Source organism: Monodelphis domestica, chromosome 1 (assembly GCF_027887165.1).
Source record: "Monodelphis domestica isolate mMonDom1 chromosome 1, mMonDom1.pri, whole genome shotgun sequence".
NCBI classification, from domain to species: Eukaryota; Metazoa; Chordata; class Mammalia; order Didelphimorphia; family Didelphidae; genus Monodelphis; species Monodelphis domestica.
Genome location: NC_077227.1, coordinates 228,031,704 through 228,053,403, shown reverse-complemented (window position 1 = coordinate 228,053,403; position 21,700 = coordinate 228,031,704). Strand labels below are relative to the sequence as shown.

The 21,700-nt window shown below is 40.3% G+C and overlaps 1 protein-coding gene across 1 annotated transcript in view; it reads left to right on the top strand.

Annotated features, from left to right (window-relative positions):
- The window catches only part of SERPINA10 (serpin family A member 10), a 72,249-nt gene that overhangs the window by 35,869 nt on the left and 14,680 nt on the right, over nucleotides 1-21,700 (top strand). The gene's annotated exons all lie outside the window — the stretch shown is intronic.

The following is a 21,700-nucleotide window of genomic DNA, read 5'->3' as shown; positions in this document are numbered from 1 at the left end:
CACGTTGCAGGAAATGACTGGACTAGGAATTAGGAAACCTAGTTTCTACTTTGGGGGTTTGCACTTCCTAGTCATGTTGTTATAAACAAGACATTTCACCTCAGTGTTGTATTTCCTCAATAAAGCAGGGATCATTCTTCCCTGTCCCCTTCCTCATTATTTTGTGGTCCAAATTAAACAATGAATGTAAAGGTATTTTTAAAATTATAAAGGACTATGCATAGAGTCTTAAAAATAATATCTCTATGCCCATCCCCAACTGAGTACTCCACCTCCCCACAGCTGTATTGGGGGGCAGGTGGGGGATAGGGGCTGGGCTCCCAGCTGGCCAAGCTGAGGGCTGAGCTCAGGCCAGAAGGTAGAGGATAGCTAGGTGGGGAGGTGGTTCAGATACCAAGTGCCCCATCCCTTGTTTTTGGGGGAAGGGGGAGCTGGCTCCCATCTGGCTCCCACTGGAGGTTGGGGAAGCTGTCTCCTGCTACCATGGGACCTACCTATTGGGCTGCAACCCTTATGGGGGTGGGAGCAGGGGAAAGAGGGAGCACAGTTAACCTTTGGGGGTGGGGGTCACCCTCCAGACTGATGCCTAGTTGGGAAGGAAGGAAGAAAGTAGAGATCTTTGGTCCAAGTGGCAGGAGAGGAGACCCCAGCTCCAGTAGAGAGGGGGAAGGGAACAACTCAGTCAGAATGGCCCAGAGTGGTTTCTGTGTGCTATCTTTGGCATGTGTTCCATAGGTATGTCATCATGAGTAATGACACTAGTAGCTCTGATAAACCTCAGAAAAGTCATAAAGCAGTGAGGCATGTTCATATAAGAAATACTTATTAAATGAAGTTCATCATGATATTCAACTTTTATAAAAGTTTTTAGAAGGTATTGATCATGTCCTATTGTACTTGCTTTTCATAAGTCCCTTCTCCACTTTAAGCTTTAGTTTCCTCTTTATAACAATAAGGAATTAGATAAGATGATCCTGTCAACATGGAATCTAGAAACCCCAAACTTATAGCCTAGTAAAATCTGATAAACCCCAAGTTTTAGGACTAGCTTTTAAGTTGGAGACCCCAAAGTTTGTTCTTGTTCCTGTTCCCTTGAAAATCCACCCTGAAAGTAATCTTAGGCTAGCAGTTTCAGACTGAATAAGAGATTTAAGGTAAATGACAATTCCAGTCAGGTAGGACTAAGCAAATGCTAAGTACTCTTTTTGACTTAGGTAGTCACCCCCTTGGTATCAGAGACCCTTTCCTGCTGGGGACTGCTACAGAGTCTGAGTTACAAGAATGAAAGACTGGAACATTATCAAAGCAGGGATAATGAATGTTTATTGTATGCAGCACACAAGAGTTAAAGCTCTTCTTGAGAGAAACAATCTCTCCTCCCCAATCCTCCCCAGAATGTGAACAGGGGAGTTAACCAATTCTCAGGATTTCTTGGAACTGTTTATGCAGTCTTGAACTGAGATTTCTATGTTTTGGCATACTCAGCAGGAATAGTATGTCACCAACACCTGGGAAGAGGAACTCTATTCCCATGAGGTCATGGAAGGTTCACTACACTTTCCCAAGAAGACCCACATCTGGGCAGGGACCACCCTTTTAGTATCCATTGTAAGCAGCCCCTTCCCTTAGACCCTAGCCTCTAGATATGATTCATTCCCCAAGCTTGATTGTATTCTGTCCGTATAGTTTGAACACTCCCATTTCCTTATAACTTTTGTAATGCCAATCAGTCATATTTCCCTGTCCCTCAGTTTCCCAAATGGTAAATAGGTTCCCCAAATTCTTTCATTCCTTTGAGTTGTCAATCTAGCTTGGTTGGCTCTCCCAGAGGTCAGTGTCCAGAGCATCCAGAGTTCAATCCTCTAACTTGGTGTGGTTGTTAGCGCACAGCTCTGTGAAGGCCTACTTTTGCACTGAATCCCTTTTCCTTGATTAAAGAGTGATTTTTCTGATTACTTAATAGCTCTGTGTTTGTTCCAAGTCAACAATCCCTAAGATCATTTTCAGTTCTAACATTCTATAATCTTTTCTAGGATGATGGTTCTTTTGAAATCACCCTTCTTGAGGCCCTTTGGTAACCTTACCCTCACTTGCAATTATATCTTCAGGAAGACATATACAGACTTTTCTTCTTTTTCTTTTTCCTTAACAAAACATCACTTCAGCCTGGCTCACAAGGCCAGTTTACAAGGGGCAGATCAAAAAGGAGAAACATTGTCACATTTACCTAAAATTAAATGAAGCATTGAATGAGTCATACCTTGCAAACCAACAGAGGAATTATCATTCAAACAATAAGGATACAAGGAGACATGCAACTTGCCATATGAATACACTTGGGTCCTAATCACGGTCTGGTCCTGGGAGAAGAAGGCACACATGGAATTGCTCTAAGGAGTCATCCCTATCCAGGCTTAGACCAGCTCTACATGGTGTATTTTAATAAAAATCCAAGATTCTGAAATTTTTTTGTTCGAGAAAAGATCTTCAAGGAAGAAGCTTGATAACTCCTAAATCCAGAGAATGGACTATTGCAGAAAGATGCCAGAAAACCTACACTACATCAAGAAGATCAAGAATGAACTTTGGGTGTGATTGATTGAACTGAAGTTTTCTTGAACATTTATTGTAAATATACACTTTTATGCCAAAGGGGACTGCCCCTAATTTGGCTTTTTATCAATGCACCTAGCAAAACATTGGTTTTGCTTTCTCTCTTTTCTATTCCTCCCTATCTTTTGTAATTTTCTCTTGGAAACTGAATATTGTATACATCTGTACTTAGAAGTGCTTTAGGACTATAAGATGATTATGTTAAATGATCAGTGGGGAGACTAGTCTCCCAGTGATCAATGGGGGGGAGGATTGTGAATTTTAAAACTACTCCACCCTATTCAGGCCATACTTTAGAAGATTTGATTTAGCTATTTCCTGATTGTAACAATGGAGATACTTGATCAGGAATGTCTTGGGAACTTTAAATTACTCCACCCTACTTAAACCTTACTTTAGGTGAAGATAAAGTTGTAATCTCCTGATTGAACAATGAATGTACTTAGTTCTCACCTTATAGTGAAGCTAGAACTTTAAGCTAAGTCTAATTTTAGTATCCTAATACAAAAAGGTGTTAAGTAACTATAAAGGTTAAATTAATCACAAAAAGGTCAAGTAACTAACAAAAGGTGAACTTCACAAAGAAGAGTTAAGTAACTCAAAAATCTAATCAAAGAAAGTGGACAGTCTTACAGAAAGACTTTGATGTGATTGGTAGATGTGAAAATTTAGAGGAGGAGACACAAGGGTGAAAGGTCTATATATTTGGCTCCCTTGCTGTCTCCAAGGTGGTTCTTGATTGAGAGACACTCTCTCTTTTCCCGGAGAGGTGGATCTGGCTGATCACTTCCTGTGAGAAGCCTGGGCACCAGTTTGATCCTAGAACTCAGCCTGGAGGAGCTCTCTCAGACAGCTTCCTTGAGACAGTCTCGTGGTGAGTGATAAGACTGACTTCCTTTTCCCTTGGGCTCAAGGAGGCCCCTTTGGCTAAGGCCTTTAACTCCTGCCTGGATCAACCTGAGCCGGAGCAGTTTAAATTAACTCTTTCCTCTCCCTCTATCATCTACTTAGTTCCTTCTTTCTATGTTAATTAAAAATCACCATAATTTCCAACTGACTTGGGTATTTTATTATTTGGGATTTTCCCTGGTGACCAATTAATTTAGATTTTTAAGTCACAATGCTAAAATTATCCTTTACAATGGCTTGGATCTGTTAGGAGATATGTGGTTGTTTTGGTTTTTTTTTTCTTGTTTGTTTTAAGATATTTTATTTTCCCAATTATGTTGAAGAAACATGCTGTTACCATGGGAAAATTGCCCTCCAGACAATACCCTAATGGGGCCCATCGTCCCAAGAACTAAAACCATTACATCCTCATTTATGTACTGCCATAAGGATATGTTATCTCAAGACTTCAGGTTTTACTGACCTGGCTCACCAGCTGACCATATGTTAAAAGGAAACATCTGGGACTAAGATTGATGTGTCTTCACTTTTGGTGCCTGGTTCTCAAGATGACCCCCACCCCTAGCTCCACTATATAAACCAGACTTATGTAATGCTCAAGGTCTTCTGCTTCTTGTGGAGGTCCAAGCTATAGCTTGAATAAAGTACCCTTTGTGTATTGCATTACTGTGTGTGTCTCCTCCTTGGAATTCAAACCAGAACCAGACCAAACAATATGTAATAATAATTTTACACATACATTTTCTTTCTTTTTTTAAAAAAATATTTTATTTGATAATTTCCAAGCATTATTAATTAAAGACATAGATCATTTTCTTTTCCTCCCCCCCCCCCCATAGCCGACACGTAAATCCACTGGGCATTACATGTTTTCTTGATTTGAACCTATTGCTATGTTGATAATATTTGCATTAGAGTGTTCGTTTAGAGTCTCTCCTCTGTCATGTCCCCTCAACTGCTGTAGTCAGGCAGTTGCTTTTCCTCGGTGTTTCTACTCCCACAGTTTATCCTCTGCTTATGAATGGTGTTTTTTTTTTCTCCTAGATCCTTGCAAATTGTTCAGGGACATTACACCGCCACTAATGGAGAAGTCCATTACGTTCGATTGTACCACAGTGTATTAGTCTCTGTGTACAATGTTCTCCTGGTTCTGCTCCTCTTGCTCTGCATCACTTCCTGGAGGTTGTTCCGGTCTCCATGGACCTCCTCCACTTTATTATTCCTTTTAGCACAATAGTATTCCATCACCAACATATACCACAATTTGCTCAGCCATTCCCCAATTGATGGGCATCCCCTCATTTTCCAGTTTTTGGCCACCACAAAGAGTGCAGCTATGAATATTTTTGTACAAGTCGTTTTTGTCCATTATCTCTTTGGGGTACAGACCCAGCAGTGCTATGGCTGGATCAAAGGGTAGATATTCTTTTGTCGCCCTTTGGGCATAGTTCCAAATTGCCCTCCAGAATGGTTGGATCAGTTCACAACTCCACCAGCAATGAATTAATGTCCCTACTTTGCCACATCCCCTCCAGCATTCATTACTTTCCTTTGCTGATATGTTAGCCAATCTGCTAGTACACATACATTTTCTGAAGTTATAAGACCCAGATTGTCTCCTTCTCTCTTCCCCCTCCCAGATCTGGAAAGCAATTTGATCTGTGTTATTATACGTGTGTTATCTTGCAGAACTTACTTCCATATTGGTCATTGTTGTAAGAGAATATTCATATAGAACCAAAATCCAAAAATGAAAACACAAATGCACTAAAGTGAGAAATAGTATGCTTTGAACTGCATTCCTACTCTGACAGTTCTTTCTCTGAAGGTGGATAGCATTCTTTGTCATAAATCCTTCAGAATTGTTCTGGTTCATTATATGGCTGAGAGTAGCCAATTCATAAATGATCACTACAATATTGCTGTTACTATGTACAATGTTCTGGTTTTACTTATTTTACTCTGCATCAGTTCATGTAGGTCTTTCAAGCTCTTTATGATATCATCATTCTTATCATTTCTTATAGGACAATAGTGTTTCATCACCAACATATACTATATTTTGTCAGATATTCCCCAGTTGATGGGCATCTCCTCAATTTCCAATTCTTTGCCACCACAAAAAGAGCTGCTATAAATATTTTTGTACAAGTAGGCCCTTTCCCCTTTTATCATCTCTTTGGGATATAGACCTAATAGTGGTATTACTGGATCGAAAGGTATGCACAGTTTTATAGCCCTTTCTTTCTGCATAGTTTCAAATTGCCCTCCATGGTTGGATCAATTCACAACTCCACCAATTATGTATCAGTTTTCCAATTTTGCCACATGCCCTCCAACATTTATCAGATATGTGGTTTTATGAAGGTATACAAAGGCAGTTGGAGATGTTGTACACCCATTTAAATTAAGCAAAATCCATGCTATCATTGAACACATCAGTTGTTATGAGGTTAGATAAGGATAAACAGAGGCATTCCTAGAATTTCTTTGATGTCAGCAGTTTCATTAATGGAGTCATCATTAGTCTTTTTAGCTATTTCTAGCCACAGGTCCTCCTCCTTAGGGATGGGGGAGCCTCCATCTAACTAGCTTGCATTGGTTCCTGCAAAAGAAATAATTCTCTCTCCTTTTCCCTGTTTTGCCTGAAGAGTGAATTCATCACTTAGTGTAAGTAGCTTCCCTCAGTAGACATCATTTTCCTGGCCTTTAAATGAGATAATTGAACCATACGATCTTTAAGATCCCTTTACCTCTCTTATGCTCTGAGGTTCCTTTCTCACTCTGACATTTCACTATTCTTTGATGCAACTCATTGGATTTCATATCTCCACAGAACTAAGCCTTCCAATAAGATCTCTCTCTGCTTCCTGCTTGGCAAGACTCATTAGGTTAGGAGAGATTTTTAAGGAATGGCTTACGCCACACTCCCAATGAAACCCATTATGAAGGATGGAAAGAAGAAGAAAATATATTTACCCAAAGAGGATCCAAATCCTCAAGTATCTGAATAATAGAGCAATCCAATACTGAGAGGCTGGATGAGGGATGAAGGGAAGGTAGCATAGGGGCAGCTAGATGGCTCAGTGGATTGAAAGCCAGAGCTAGAAAAGGGAGGTTCTAGACTTGAAATCTGGCCTCAGACACTTCTTGGCTGTGTGGCCCTGGGTAAGTCACTTAATCCCTATTGCCTAGTGTAAAAGTTAAATTAGTTTCTAGTAATAAAAATATTATATTTTTTATTAATGATTATTATTAGAAATCAAGGATACAAAATAATAAGCCATGTGCCTAGGGCACAATTAGCCCATTCACAGCCTACTTACAACATGTTGTAATCTCTGAGTAGAGGAAGAAAACACAAAGTAGGCTTTACATCCAGTTTAAATGCAAATTGTGATCTTGTGGAGGTGAGAATCTCAGGTGAGATTATAGGGAATTCTGGGAAGTACCAAGGACTTCTGGGGATTGAAGTCTGGGGTTCAAATCTCCATTTTTACACTAGCCCTTATTGCTTTTCTGCCTTGGAACCAATACACAGTATTGATTCTAAAATGGAAGATAAGACTGAGAGAGAGAGACAAAGAGAGAAGGTAGGGGTAGGGAGAGACAGATAGACAGACAGACAGACAGAGACATAGACAGAGAGAGAGAGAGAAAGAGAGAGACAGAGACAGAGAGAGAAAGAGAGAGACAGAGACAGAGAGAGATTGAGAGAGAGCTGGAAAGCCACTCCTTGGGTGAGCTGAAAACACTTTGACTGAACTCTGAAGGGGCACCAGGAAGTAAGAAAGTGGATAGTATCCGTAAAAATTGGTCTGTATTTTTTTTTAATGGTGGGAGAATGTAGTGGTGACCAGAGAAAGCAGCAAGAGTCATTTGAGCCCAAACATAAGAATACTTTAGCATGGGGATCTGGGTCACAGGTATTGGGGTGTAGGTCTCCTACTCACTTTGTCATCAGGGGGTTTAGGAGAATCTATGAGTAGCCATCAATCAGGGATCATACATGTAAAGCAGGCAGCAGGCCAAAGACTTAGGAGCATTCTAGTGTAGTGGGAAGAGCATTGCACTGGGATTCAGAAGACCTGAGTTCAAGTCCTGATTTTGCCATTTACTATGTCACTTCATCTCCTTAGGTCTCAGTGAGGCAATCTGGCTGGACAATCTCTAAGGTCCTGGCCAATTCTGACAGTTCTATTTTACTTTTTTTAAGCCTATTTTCCCCAATCTCTGCCCCCCCCCCCCCCCCCCAAGTTATTCTGATAGGGACGGACAATTTTCTGACTTAGAAGTGCTGCTCTACTTACATCAGAAGGGAGGAAAAGTTACATAGACATACCACACCCCAATCCCATATTCCCACTTCACCACCTTCATCCATGGGCAGTTTGAATGACTCAGATGCTTCTGGCATCATTCCACCTACAGGGCTCCTCATTCCTTTGGGTCTGAGGAGATCAAAGAAAATCTCAAGAAACTGCAGACTCTGCATTCTCTTTTATCCCAGCCAGCTGGATGGTTTCAAAGCAATAGCTGATCACAAGTAATTACCAAAAATTGCCAGTGGGGGAAATTTTGGAAGCTAATTTTGTAGGGGGAAAGTGTCCCCAGAAGAACTCTAAAACAGCAGAGCAAGGAATTTTCAGGAAAGGGAGTGAGTGCTTCACCAAGTTGTCAATTGGCCAGAAAGCAGCATGGGAGAGAAAGTAGAGAAGAGAGCGATCAAGAGAGAGGAGGGGAAGGGGGGAGAGAGGGAAAGAGAGACAGACAGATAGAGAGATGGCAAGGGAGGGGGAGAGGAAGAGAGGAAGGGAGAGAGGGGAGAGAAAGAAGGAGGGAGAGAGAGAGAGAGAGAGAGAGAGAGAGAGAGAGAGAGAGAGAGAGAGAGAGAGAGAGAGAGAGAGAGAGAGAGAGAGAGAGGGAGGGAGAGAGAGAGAGAGGGAGGGAGGGAGAGAGAGAGAGGGAGGGAGGGAGGGAGGGAGGGAAGGAGAAATAGATGGAGAGAGAGAAAAAGAAAGAGCAAGAAGCGAAGAGAGAAAGAGAGAGGGACAGAGGGAGAAGGGGAGAGAGAGATAGAGGTTTGGTGAGAGACAAAGCAGACGAGGAGTTAGAGAAAAAGGAGAGAGAAAAAGGGAAAAAGAGGGGCTGCTAGGAAGCTCAGTGGATTGAGAACCAGGCCTAGAGATGGGAGATCCTGGGTTCAAATTTGGCCCATATTTCCTAGCTGTGTGACCCTGGGCAAGTCACTTAACCCTCATTGTCTAGCCCTTACCAATCTTCTACCTTGGAACCAATACTTAGAATTGATTCTAAGACAGAAGATGAGGGTTTAAGGGGAAAAAATGTAATAAAAGGGGAGAAAGAAGAGAAGAGGGAGAGAGAGAAGAAAGAGGAAAACAGAGACAAAGACAAATTAGAAGAATTAGAGAGGAGAGGGGAAAGAGAGAGAGGAAGGGGATGGGGGAAGGGGGGAAGAGAAAGAGAGAGAATGGGGAGGGGGGGGGGGAGAGCCAGAGAGCCAGAGAGTTAGTCAGAGAAACAATTGTATAAATGGAGATTTTGGGCCTTTGGTCTTCGTCCCCCAGAAGTCCCTGAGTATTTCCCCAAATTCCCTTTTCCTGCGTCCCTACATTTTGCGTGATTGTATTTCAGTGACTGTAACTCCTCCCTCTTCCTCTTTTGGACCTGCGATTGGGCTGAATTCAGGCAGTTCTTTTGCCCTAGTTATTAATAAAACTTTATAAAATATAATATTTAGTTATTGGCTATTAATTTTAAAACCCACACAACGCTGGACTTGAAATATGTGTCTGGCACAATGTAAGCATTTAAATGATTTTGGCTTGTTTGCTGCTTGATCTTAGGCAAGTCACTTCCTTTTCCCAGACTGGCTTTTCCTTCACTGTTCATTCATTCATTTTCTTAACTACTTATGAAGCAGTTTCTTTGTGCAGATCCGTGTTTTAGTAATATGGGGAAATGGAAAAATAAATTAAGTATCATCCTTGCTCCTTGGTAGCAGAGGGAAATGATAGGAACAGACAACTCAAATAAAAATTCAAATATAATAAGTGTGTAAAAGGATTACAAAGAGCTTGGAGATCAGATTAGGCAGAGATCACTTCTGGCTAGAGGAATTGGGGAAGACATCATAAAGGAAGTGGCATTTTGAGCCCTAAAAGATGTTTAGAGGAGGCAGCCAGGTGGCTCTGTGGAGACAAGAGCCAGGTTTAGAGACAGGAGGTCCTGGGTTAAAATCTGGCTTCAGACACTTCCTAACTGTTTGACCCTGGGCAAGTCACTTATCCCCCATTGTCTAGCCCTTATAGCTCTTCTGCCTTAGAACTATTATACAGTATTGATTCTAAGATAGAAGGTAAAAGTTTAAAATAAAAATTTTAAAAGACTAACAGAGACTATTAGGTGACTCAATGGATAGAGCCCTGGGTCTGGAGTCAGAAAGACCTGAGTTCAAATCCTGCCTCTGAAACTTATTGGTTGTGTAACCTTGGGCAAGCCCTTTCACCCTGTTGACCTCAGGGTTTTTTGTTTGTTTGTTTGTTTGTTTGTTTTGTTTTATCTGTAAGATAAGCAGGAGAAGGAAAAGGCAAACCTTTCCTGTATCTTTGCCAAGAAAACCCCAAATGGGGCCAGTCAGACATGACTGAAAAAAAAAACCCAAAGCCTGATGAGTTTTCTCTCTTTGATTTATTCAGAGGTTTCAGATTAGGAAGGGGTTGAGCTGGATGTCTCAGGGGACAGAGTATTGGATTTAATGGCAGGCAAACCTGAGTTCAAAACTGGTCTCACCTGCTCTGTCAATCAATTCACCTATAAAATGGAGAGAATATAATAGCAACTCCCTCCTAGGGTTGTTGTGGGAGAAGTGGGCAAAATTACCTTCTCCTTCCTTGCCCCACTTAAAGCTGAGACACTGGCTTCAGGGAGCTTCCTGAACTCTGCAGCCTCCAGCGTACCCCTCACCAACCTTGCCTTCTTCTCTACAAGCATCATCATAGACCTTCCTCTGCTTATAGACAGCTCCGCCACAAGGAGTGCTGGCTCCGGCTTGTTCCATTTCATCTATTTTTCAGTAATTGACTCCTAGGGAACTGGACACCGGCTGTGTTCCCTGCAGCTAGTGTCCCTCAAGGTCTCTTTGCCTCTCATCAGTACAAAAAGACTGCTGCGGAAGGGGGAAGATTCCAGAAGCTGGGGAAAGTTCTTTACCCAATCTGGCCCAATAGATTTCTTGGGTGAGTAAGACCAGCTCTACTCATATGATAACTCCCTTATCTTTCTCCTGTGATTAGTGAGAGCTATTTTCCTAGTATACTATTCTTTTTACATAACCGCCTCTCATTTAGGAAGTCATCTTTCTTTTCTTTGTCTTGTACAATGTTATTTTGTTATAGAAAATGAATGCTGCTACCCTTATACATATTATTATATGTCTAAAAGAACTTACACCGGCTCATTGTAGATGCTTTCTTCCATCTTGGTATTATGTGGAGTGAGAAATGAGTGTGTTGTTCTCACATCTTCTCTGTAAACCTTTGGGGGCATCTCTCTCTGGTCTTTGCTCTGAGGCAATGTCCTTCCCCCCATCTCTCTCAATAAAGTCTTATGTTTCTCCTAAGGGAGATCCCAGACTCAGGAGTTTCCGATGGATGAACAATCGACCTTAAAATACTTGGTGGTCCCAGTTAGGTGGGGCTAACTGACCTAATCAGATGTTAAGTACCCTTTTTTTGTCCTGGTAGTTTCTCCCATTGTGTCAAAGTCCTTTCTCAGGTAGCCCAGTCCTTGGCTGGATCTTTCCCTTTTGTATACATTGTAAAACATCAGCTTCTCTCTGTTAATCCTGTCTTGAACTCCTCATTTCTTTGTAGCCATTATAAAGCAAATCAACCCTATACTCCCTTGTCCCTAGTTTACCAAGAGGTATATAAATCCCCCAATTTTCATGGTTCATTAGAGCTCCCAGGGATACTATAGCCAGAGTGCCAGAACTTTTGGCTCTGTGTGGTTTGGGGCAAGTGACTGTGTGGAGGTCTAAACATTGTACCCTCTCTTGATTAAAGACTTGGTTTTCTTGACTATTTAATAGTTCTGTGTGTTTTACAAATTAACAAGGGTGAACATTGAAATTTCCAATTTCCACCTTCCACCTCACACAATATCTACCTAGGATGGCAGGAATAAATGACTTCTGCCTCATTTTTTTTTTTGAGGAGGGAATAGGAGGAAAGAGAAGGGGGAGGGGGGAAAGAGGGGAGACAGAGGGATAAGAAAGGAGAGGAGGGGAAGGAAAAGGAGGTACTTACTTCATTCTAAACTGACTCCTGGCTGCAATGATCTGACCTTAACCTCAAGAACTAAGACTGGTGAGTTCTGAGTCTTCTGGGTCCCCCCAAATTTCATTACAGTGTCAAATAATTGTTATAAAGTGCTTTGTAAACCTTAAAGAACTATTGTATCCAACTCTTCATGGCCCTATTTGAGGTTTTCTTAGCAAAAACACTGGAGTGGTTTCCAATTTCCTTCTCCAGCTCATTTTAGAAATAAGAGAACTGAGACAAATGGGGTTAAGTGACTTGACCAGGGTCACACAGTTAGTATGCACCTGGAGTCAGATGTTATGTTAGGTTATATTCTTTATTTTAACTGTAGCATACCAGGCATATTAGCATCTTGGAAGTATGATTGATGTATTGATATTGCATTTTATATATTCATTTACCAGACTCATGGTCAGGTTCCTTATTGATCATTGTATGGACGAGAATCTGCAGTCCAAAGGACAAGAGAATTCCTGAGCAGGGCATTACCGGCCACAGTGTCCTAGCTCACGCCTTGTCAGACCACATTCCTTTCCTAGTTGCATGTTGGATTAATCTCCTCCTCTTTGATTTCATGATTGTCAATTCAACCAATGTTAAAACCTATGCCATGTCACATTCACTAATTACCTCCCACTGGACTTCCCTAAAATCTGCAATAAAAGTTGGGGAACACATGCGAGTCTCCCTCTTGCTTCTCTTGCTCCTCATGCCTTCTTGATTGTCGCAACACTGTTGCCTCTCATACTTCTCATTACGCCTATTGCTCTCTTGCTCATGAGAAGTATTACCAGAGATCGCTGCACCCCAGTGTTTTAACTTGTTGTCTCTGTGTCTTTATTCCTGCGTTTCTCCCTCTATCTCTATTATCTATTCATCCATTTTCCTTTAGTCTCCATTCTCCTTCTCAGGTTACCACCCACAAGTGAGTTGTGTAGGAACTGCAAGTGGCTCCTACATTAACCCTTACTTTTGTCAACGTGGAATCTAGAAGTCCCCAAACTTGCAGCCCAGTAAGATTCAATGACCCCCAGTTTAGTTAGCCTGAAGATGACAAGCCTCTAGTTTGACCTTATCACATGAGAGTTTCTCCCTGAAGGGAAAGTCGAACCTCAGAGTCTCAGACTGACAATAGACCTTAAAGTAGTTTAGGTGGGGATGACTAATTGCATAAGGTGTTGAGTATCTCTTTTGTCCCAGTGGCTTCTCCCCTTAGACCAAAGTCTTTTTTAGATAGCCCAGCCCTTGACTGGATCTTTCCCTTTTGTGTACATTGCAAAGCATCAGCCTCTCACTGTTATTCCTCTCTGGATCTCATTTCTTTGTTACCATTGTAAAGTCAATCAACTGTCCTCCTCCTCCTCCTCTGTCCCCATGTTCCCCTAAAAAGATATTTAAGCTTCCCACTTTAATGGCTCTTTGGAGTTGTCAATCTAGTGTGGTTGGCTCTCCCAGGGGTCAGTGACCAGAGTAACCAGCGTCTTGGGACTCTGCGTGGAAGCCTTGAGGAAATCACTAGAACCCCTTTCCTTAATTAAAGAATGTTTTTTTCTGACTATTTAATAGTTCTGTGTTTTTTTTCCCAGTTAACACCTTCCATCTTAGAATCCATACTGTGTATTGGTTCCAAGGCAGAAGAGGGGTAAGGGCTAGGCAATGGGGGTTAAGTGACTTGTCCAAGGTCACATAGCTGGGAAGTGTCTGAGGCTAGATTCAAACTTAGGACCTCTAGGCCTGGTTCTCAATCCTGTTATAGTTAAAATAGTTGTAGACATAAACTGTGGCATTTAAAAGAGTGGGAGAGACATAAACTATTATAATTAAAATTGTTGATGTTGTAACTGTAGTGAGTTAAAATGATTGAAGATATAAATTATGATAGATATAAGAGAGGGTGAATAAATTTGACCGCTGAAAATATGTTTCACTACAGTGTCTTGGTTTTTAAATCAAATATAAGGTGGTCGTCAGGGAACATATTCCCAAATTATGAATATGCCCAAGTCAACTGGGTTTTATAGAGAATTTAATTAATAATACAATGAGTAATCAAAGAAAGAGAGAGAGAAAAGTATAAGTATGAAGGGCCTTAAGCCAACATGGCCTAGACCTGAGTCTTAAGAGAGAGAGAATTAGTCATTTTTTTATCACTCACCACAAGATTTGTCTTAAGCAAGGATGTCTGGGGAACAGAGTCTCCCCAGAGGGAGTTCCAGCCAGAGTCAGCCTCCCAAGGGATTTCTTCTCAAGAGATCTTCAAAGGGCCTCCTCAAAAGGATCTATCTCCAAGGATCCTATCTCCAAGCCTTCTTTGCTCAAGAGATTTCTTTTCTTATATAGGGGTTTTTTTCCTATGTCACATCCCCTAAGTTCTTCCATCTACTAATCACCGTAGATGTTTTCTAAAAGATAGCCCATCTGAATTCCAGCTAAGTCGACTAATCCCCTCAGTAAGTCTGAATCAGAGAAAACACTACTGTGTCGACTAATCCCCTCAGTAAGTCTGAACCAGAGAAAACACAGCTGAGTTGACTAATCCCATCAAGAGAAAACCTGCCTGACCTTTGTAGGTACCTAGCATCCCATTGTATCAATTCTAAAAACAGGCATGGCTCAAAGAACTCCCTGCCTCATCATAAGCATGGGTCCAAGTACTTTCATTGTTTAGCAAGGAGTTTTCTCCCCTAAAGCAGTCTTAATTGGAGTAGAGGTCCTCCCATTTCTGATCCTGGTGAGTTCTCACATCAAAATGGGGAATGTTTCCAGTAGGGAATTTGGTCCAATGGAGGATTCCTCAATGTGGAAATTTTTTAACATTCACAAGTCTGAGAAATTTCAAGATTTACAATCCCCTGAGCCACCCAGCTGCATATCATATCATATCATATCATATCATATCATATCATATCATATCATATCATATCATATCATATCATATCATATCATATCATATCATATCATATCATATCATATCATATCATATCATATATCAATCATATCATATCATATATTATACTATATATCATATTATATCATTGTATCATATATTATAGTATGTCATGTATTGTGTTGTTATAGTAAATTATATTATGATATTATGTAAGGATAAATTTAGTGTTTTGACTTAAAATTTAAATAAGTGGTCACCATGGGAAATTCCCAAATATGAAAATACCCAAGTCAGCTGGGGATTTATGGAGATTTTAATTAATAAAGAGAGAGAAGGAATTAAGGGAAGGAGAGAGAGAGAGAGAGAAAGAGAGAGAATTAATTTAAATTGCTCTGGCTCAGGCTGAGCCAAGCAGTAGTTAAAGGCCTTGGCCAAAGTGGCCTCCCTGAGCCTAAGGGAAAGAGGAGTCAGTCTTATTACTCACCACGAGACCAGTCCTCCATTGAAAACTATTTCCTAAACTCAACCTCCTGAACTCAGTTCAGAATCTCCACTCCGAACTCAATTGCTCAACTGACTTTTCACCCCTTCCTTTTAAAGAAATTTTCTCTTATGTCACCTTCCCTAAATTTTCATGTCTACCAATCACAGTAGATGCTTTTTCCCCCAGGACTGCCCATTCTTAGTTCTCATCTACTTTGGTTCTCACCTTCTCTGGTTAGATTATATCTTCTGAGTACTTTACACCTCTTTGTTAAGCTTGCCTTTGGTAAATTACTTGACCTTTTTAGATACTAATTTAACTTTTACAGGTACTTAACACCTTTTTGTATTAGATTTAAAAATAGACCTATCTTAAGGTTCTAGCTTTACTATAAGGTATGAGTTAGGGACTTTCATTGTTCAATCAGGAGTTTACAACTTTATCTTCCCCTAAAGTATGTCTGAGTAGGGTGGAGTAATTTTAAAAGTTCCCAATACATTTCTGATTCTTGTTAGACCAAGTATCTCCATTGTTACAATAAGGGAATAGCTAAATCCAATCTTCTAAAGTAGAGTCTGAGTAGTTTTTTAAGATTCACAATTATTAACATTATATTATATATATAACACAATATTAATATTATATTTTGTAGTATATTATAATTATCTATACTTTCTATAAATAAATTAATATAGATTATATAAAATTATTCATACAATAATAATAAACATGGAAATATATATTGATTTCATCATATTATTAATATATTACAATATTAACTAATTATATTTTACGTATAAGTCTGCTGGAAATCATCTTAATTTCTTGTTATTCGAATTCTAATTCCACTATTGTTCTACTTATAGAGAGAAATGTACAAACTACCATACCCTTGGACATCTCTTTCACAAGTTATTTTCAGTTCCCAAATTGTAGGATTACTGGACAAGAGGAAAATTTCATGGTAAAGACTCAGTCAGGGTTCAGAGTTAGGAAATCATTCAGTTAACATTTGACTTCACTAAACAGAACATTAATCACTTACTTTTCAGTCTACTCTTGCGAAATCATTTCCTAAAACCACTGTCCTATTTTTTTTTTAATCCTCACCTTACCTTGAACCCCAGTTCAAATCTGACCTCAGCCACTTAATAGTTATATGGCACTGGGTATCATTAAATTTATTCTTCCTCAGTTTCCTCAACTTTAAAATGGGATTAATTAGAGCACCTATTTCCCCAGGTTATTGTGTAGATAAAATGAGGTAATAACTGCAAAGCAACTGGCATATAATAGGAACTTGATAAATATTTAGTCCTTTCTTATCTTCCTTGTCTAATTACCACCCTATTTATCTCAAGAGAAGAGTCACTCAGAGAAAAGGAAGAGCAAGACATTGTTTTAAACATTGTTTATTAAAGACTGAGAAGATTTCTCTTGGATTAATTCAGAGACTCCAGATTAGGATATTTTAAAAACTTGTTTAAAAAATAATTAACAAGCTTTTATTTTCTTTCCCCAACCTACTGGGAAAAGAAAAGAAAAATGAAAACCTTGTAACAAATATGCATATTCAGGCAAAACAAATTCCCTCATTAGTCACATAAAATATATATCTTATTCTGCATTTTAAGACTGGAATCATTTAAAAATGCTTTCTTAATATTTCTTAAAGGGGCAGAAGGAGCTCTATAAATTTCAGAGAATGTTTACTTGTGTTTGAAGAGGAAGTTCCTCCCTGAGAATCACCTTCACCAATTAAATCATAATTCTAGTCTCTGTCTGTCTCTCTCTGTCTCTCTCCATTTCTCTATCTCTCCCCCTCTCTGTCTGTCTGTCTGTCTTTGTCTCTCTCCATCTCTGTTTGTCTGTCTCTCTCCCCCTTGTTCTCTCTCTTTCCCCCTTTCCCTCTCTCTCTTTTTCTTCTCTCTCTCTCCCTCTCCCTCTCTGTCTCTGACTCTGTCTATATTTTAAACCCTTACCTTCAGTCTTAGTAACAGTTCTATGACAGAAGAATAGCAAAAGGTTAGAAAGCAGTTAGGGTTAAGTGACTTGCCCAGGGTCACACAGCTAAAAAGTATCTGAGATCAAAATTGAACCTAGATCCTCCTGATTCCAGGCCTGGAATCCACTGTCCTACCTACCTGCCCCCAGCCCTTTTCTCTTTCCCAAAGTATATATAAGACTCTTTGCTAGGGTTCTTATTCTAAGTTTGTCTCTACCTTCTTCCAGTTCTGACATTTTTCTTTCTCAGGTACTAATACCCTTTCACCTTCAATATCCTGTGGCTAAGAAATTTGTGTTGAAGAATATAAAACCCAACTGATGGAAGATTCTGTCATATTTGTTGTTGTTCAGTTATTTTTTAGTCATGTCTTGAATTTTTCTTGACCCCATTTAATGTTTTCTTGGAAGATACTGGAATGTTTTGACAAATGAGGAAACTGAGTGATTTGCCCAGTGTCACACAACTAATAAATGTCTGAAACCAGATTTGAACTCATGAAGATGAGTCTTCCTGATTCCAAGCACAGCACTCTATCCACTGTGCCACCTCACCTCACCCAAGTTAAAATCCTGTCTTCGGTACTTACTAGCTATATATCCCTGGGCAAGATACTTTGATTTTCTCAGCCTCAGTTTCCCTACTTGTAAAATGAGGAAGTTTGATGCAATGACCTCTAAGTTTCTTTCTACTTCTAAATCTATGACCCTGTGATTCCCTGTTCTAACTCTTTGGTGCTGTAATCTGACCTTCAGGACATCAACCTTCTTTTCTCAGAGGGTTGACCACAAGAGTCAGGAATCTCTTCCTCTCCACCCCAGTTCATTCCTTTATACTTTAGGACCTCAATATTTGTAAAGGATAATTTTAGCATTGTGACCTAAACTATATTAATTATTTGTTGCCATGGATATCCCAAATAATAAAAAAAATTACCCAAGTCAGTCTGGAAATTTATGGTGATTTAATTAATATAGCGGGAAGAAATTAAAGAAGAAGGGAGAAGGAAAGGGTATAGGATTTCTCCCTCCTGGCTTGTGCCGGGTGGGAAGATTAGAAGCTCTAGAGGGTAAGGTTTTGGAGAGTAAAAGATGAAGGAATCAGCCTGAACTCCAAGAGGGATCAGCCAGCCAAGATGCCTGAACCTGAATTAGCTCAAGGGCAAACTCACCGCCAAAACGCAGACAAATAGCTACCACCATGCCAAGATGTTGGAGCACTTAGCACGCTGCCAGCCAGAGACACCTCTCTGGGGAAAGAGGCCCAAGAGAGGAAGTGACGTGCCCTATATAGACAGTTTTACGTCACTTTCCTGCATCTCATCTGTACCAATGTTAGCTTAGCTTAATTTAGGACAGCCCAGGGATCTGTCCACTGTTTCTGCACATGTCTGTTGAAGGCCATCTTCTCAGATACTTAATCCTTGAGTATGGGTGCAGACATTCCTGACCTTGTTAGAAATGTAGAGTTCCCAAGACTTGATTCTGTTAGAACAAGTATCTCCATTGTTACTAATCAGGAAATAGCTAAATCAGATCTTCTAAAGTACGGTCTCAGTAGGGTGGAGCAGTTTTAAAATTCACATATTGATGAACTAATCAATATTTATTAAGCACCCTACTGTATGTCAATAATCCTATTTTCCCATGAATTCCTTCCCCTTCCAACTTACTTCAACTTCAACTTACTAAACTCCCAAGATCTTTGTCTACCTTGCAGCTCTGCTACACCCCCACCCTCACACCCACACCCCAGCCCCAACATAGAGTCAGTCATTGCCATGATCCCATCATTGCTTATAACAGTACAGCCTCCATAAATCATAATTCTGAAATTTCTCTCTACTTCCTAGAGCTGTGATGGTATATCAATGGCATGTGTGCCAAAGAGGATATGCAAAGCACTCTCTGTGGGCATGTACACCATCATCTCCCCTCTCCCCCAATTCATTACTAGAAAGGCAGAGGGACTTGAGGGAAGCTGCTCGCATCCCCTGCTCCACCATGCCTGATGATATTTTTTCACATCTCCCACCCCTCTGTCCAGAAGCCCAATAGGAGCGCATAGAGGGTAAGGGGGCAGCTCATAGGTAACATGATGCCAAACTCCAACCTGGGTTATTCCCACTTCCTGCTTTTTCCATGCTTGGTTTTAATGAATTAATAAATTTGTTTGTTACATTAAAATACCCAGGTGATTCCCTCTCCCTCCCCTGCCCATATTAGAGAAGTAGAAAAGGCACCATTTGACAAAAAGATCTGTGTATATATAAATCTGTCTTGCTTATTTCTATTGATCAGTTCCTTCTCTGGAGGTGGACATGCATAAGTCATCCTTAGAACAATATTTTTATTACCATGTATCATGTTCTCTTGGTTCTTTTGCTTGTTTCACTCATTGTAACTTCATGTAAGTCTTCACATTTTTAAAAAATAAAACTCTTCCTTTCTATCTTAGAATCAATACCGCATTTTGGTTCCAAGGCAGAAGAGGGGTAAGGGCTAGGCAATGGGGGTTAAATGACTTGCCCAGAAAATGTCTGAGGCCAAATTTGAACCCAGGACCTTCCTTTTCCATTCTTATTAGCATGCTTCTGACTATCCTGGGAGGAAGTCATATTGCATGCTGATTAGGTTCCCTCCAAATGTATGCTCTCTAATCTCAGTGTCTGTCATGGCTGCATGGCAATCCTTTTTTTCATTAACTGACTTTCTGTCACACTTGCCTGAGCATCTTTTCCAAATCTTTCTCCTTATACTTACTATACCTACCACCTATTCTTTCTCATTGTGGAAAGAGCACTGGTTCTTCAGAGGACCTGGGTTCAAATTCTACCAGCAATGCTTATAATTTCTGTGAATTTAAACATCAGTTCCCTCATCTGTAAAATCTGTTAACCTCTTTGAACCTCACTTTCCTCGTATATAAAAACTATTGGTCTCAGGGCAGCTAGGTGGCTCAGTAGACTGAGAGCCAGGTCTAGAGATGGGAAGTCCTGGGTTCAAATCGGATGTCAGATATGTTCTAGCTGTGTGACTTAATCCCCATTGCCTAGTCCTTACTACTCTTTTGCCTTGGAACCAATACACAGTAAGGATTAAAAAAGAAAGAAAGCATTATCAATCTCCTGAGCCTCACTTCTTTCATCTGTAAAATGGGTGGATTAGACTAGATCTGTATTGGCAAACCTAAGGCACAAGTGCTAGAGGGAGTTACTCCCCTCCTCCTTCTCAAGGCATGTCTAAGGACATTTCCCACTGACCCACCCCTCTACCCAGCAGACCAATGGGAGCACTTCCTCCTTCCCCTGTCTGGGGTAAGGTGGGGACTCACAGGCAGTGTGATGATTGCAGTTTGGGCACTCGGTCTCTAAAAGGTTTACCATTACTGGACTAGATGGTCACTCTGATATTTTTCCAGTGTCATATCTCTGATCCCAAGATTCTTTTTGGCAAAGGACTTCACTATTTTACAAAAAGAGGCCATCGAGCATCCTTCCACCCTTCACACTTCAAAACTCCTTTTCTTAAACTCCCATTCTTTCTTCCTTTGCCCTCATCACTTGTGAAGAAGTGAGGCAAATCACACCTCTCTGAGCCTCAGTTTCCCTCAGTAAAATTAGTTTGGGGTTAGATGACCTGTGAGGTCCTTTATAACACTAACAATACATGTTTCCAAGATTTTATGTGATCTGGAATATTTTAGAAAAATTGTAGGGTTTTTCTTTGGACTTTCCACAGCTTCCTTTCTCTCTCTTCAGGAGCTTTTCTCTTTCTTCATCTGTTCCCCCAAATCCTCTGGAAAGGTAGCATAGGATAAGGAATACAGCCCTAGAACTAGATGTAGAAAATCCAGTTATGAATTACAGTTCTACTACTTATTACCTATGTAATGATGGATAGCTACATAGTGCAGTAGATGGAGTTCAAGTTCTGGAAACAAGAAGACTCCTGGTCCTGAGTTCTAATTTGGCCTCAGACACTTATTAGCTGTTTGACCCTGGATAAATCACTTAATCCTGTTTACCTCAGTTTCCTAATCTGTAAAATGAGCTGGAGAAGGAAATGGCAAACGATTCCAGTATCTCTGCCAAGAAAACCCCAAATAGAGAAATGAAGAGGTGGACGTGATCAAACAATGATAACAAATGATGAATAAATAGTTATCTGGCCCTTAGTTCCTTCATATATGAAGTGAGGATGGTTCCTTCCAGTACTAACACCATCTAATAAAATCCAAGACTGCTCCCCCAGTCCCAGGACACTGCATATCCTAAGAAGGTTCAGAATCTTAACCTAAAGGGACCGTATTCATGGTACGATTTCTGGCCCCTGCTAGCAAACTTGGGAGGATTTTGGAGGTGAAGGTTGCTTGGTTCTAGGAAATCTCAATGACCTGTTTACACATATAAGAAGGTCAGTCCTGTTCCTGACCTCCACTTTTCTGGCAACTCA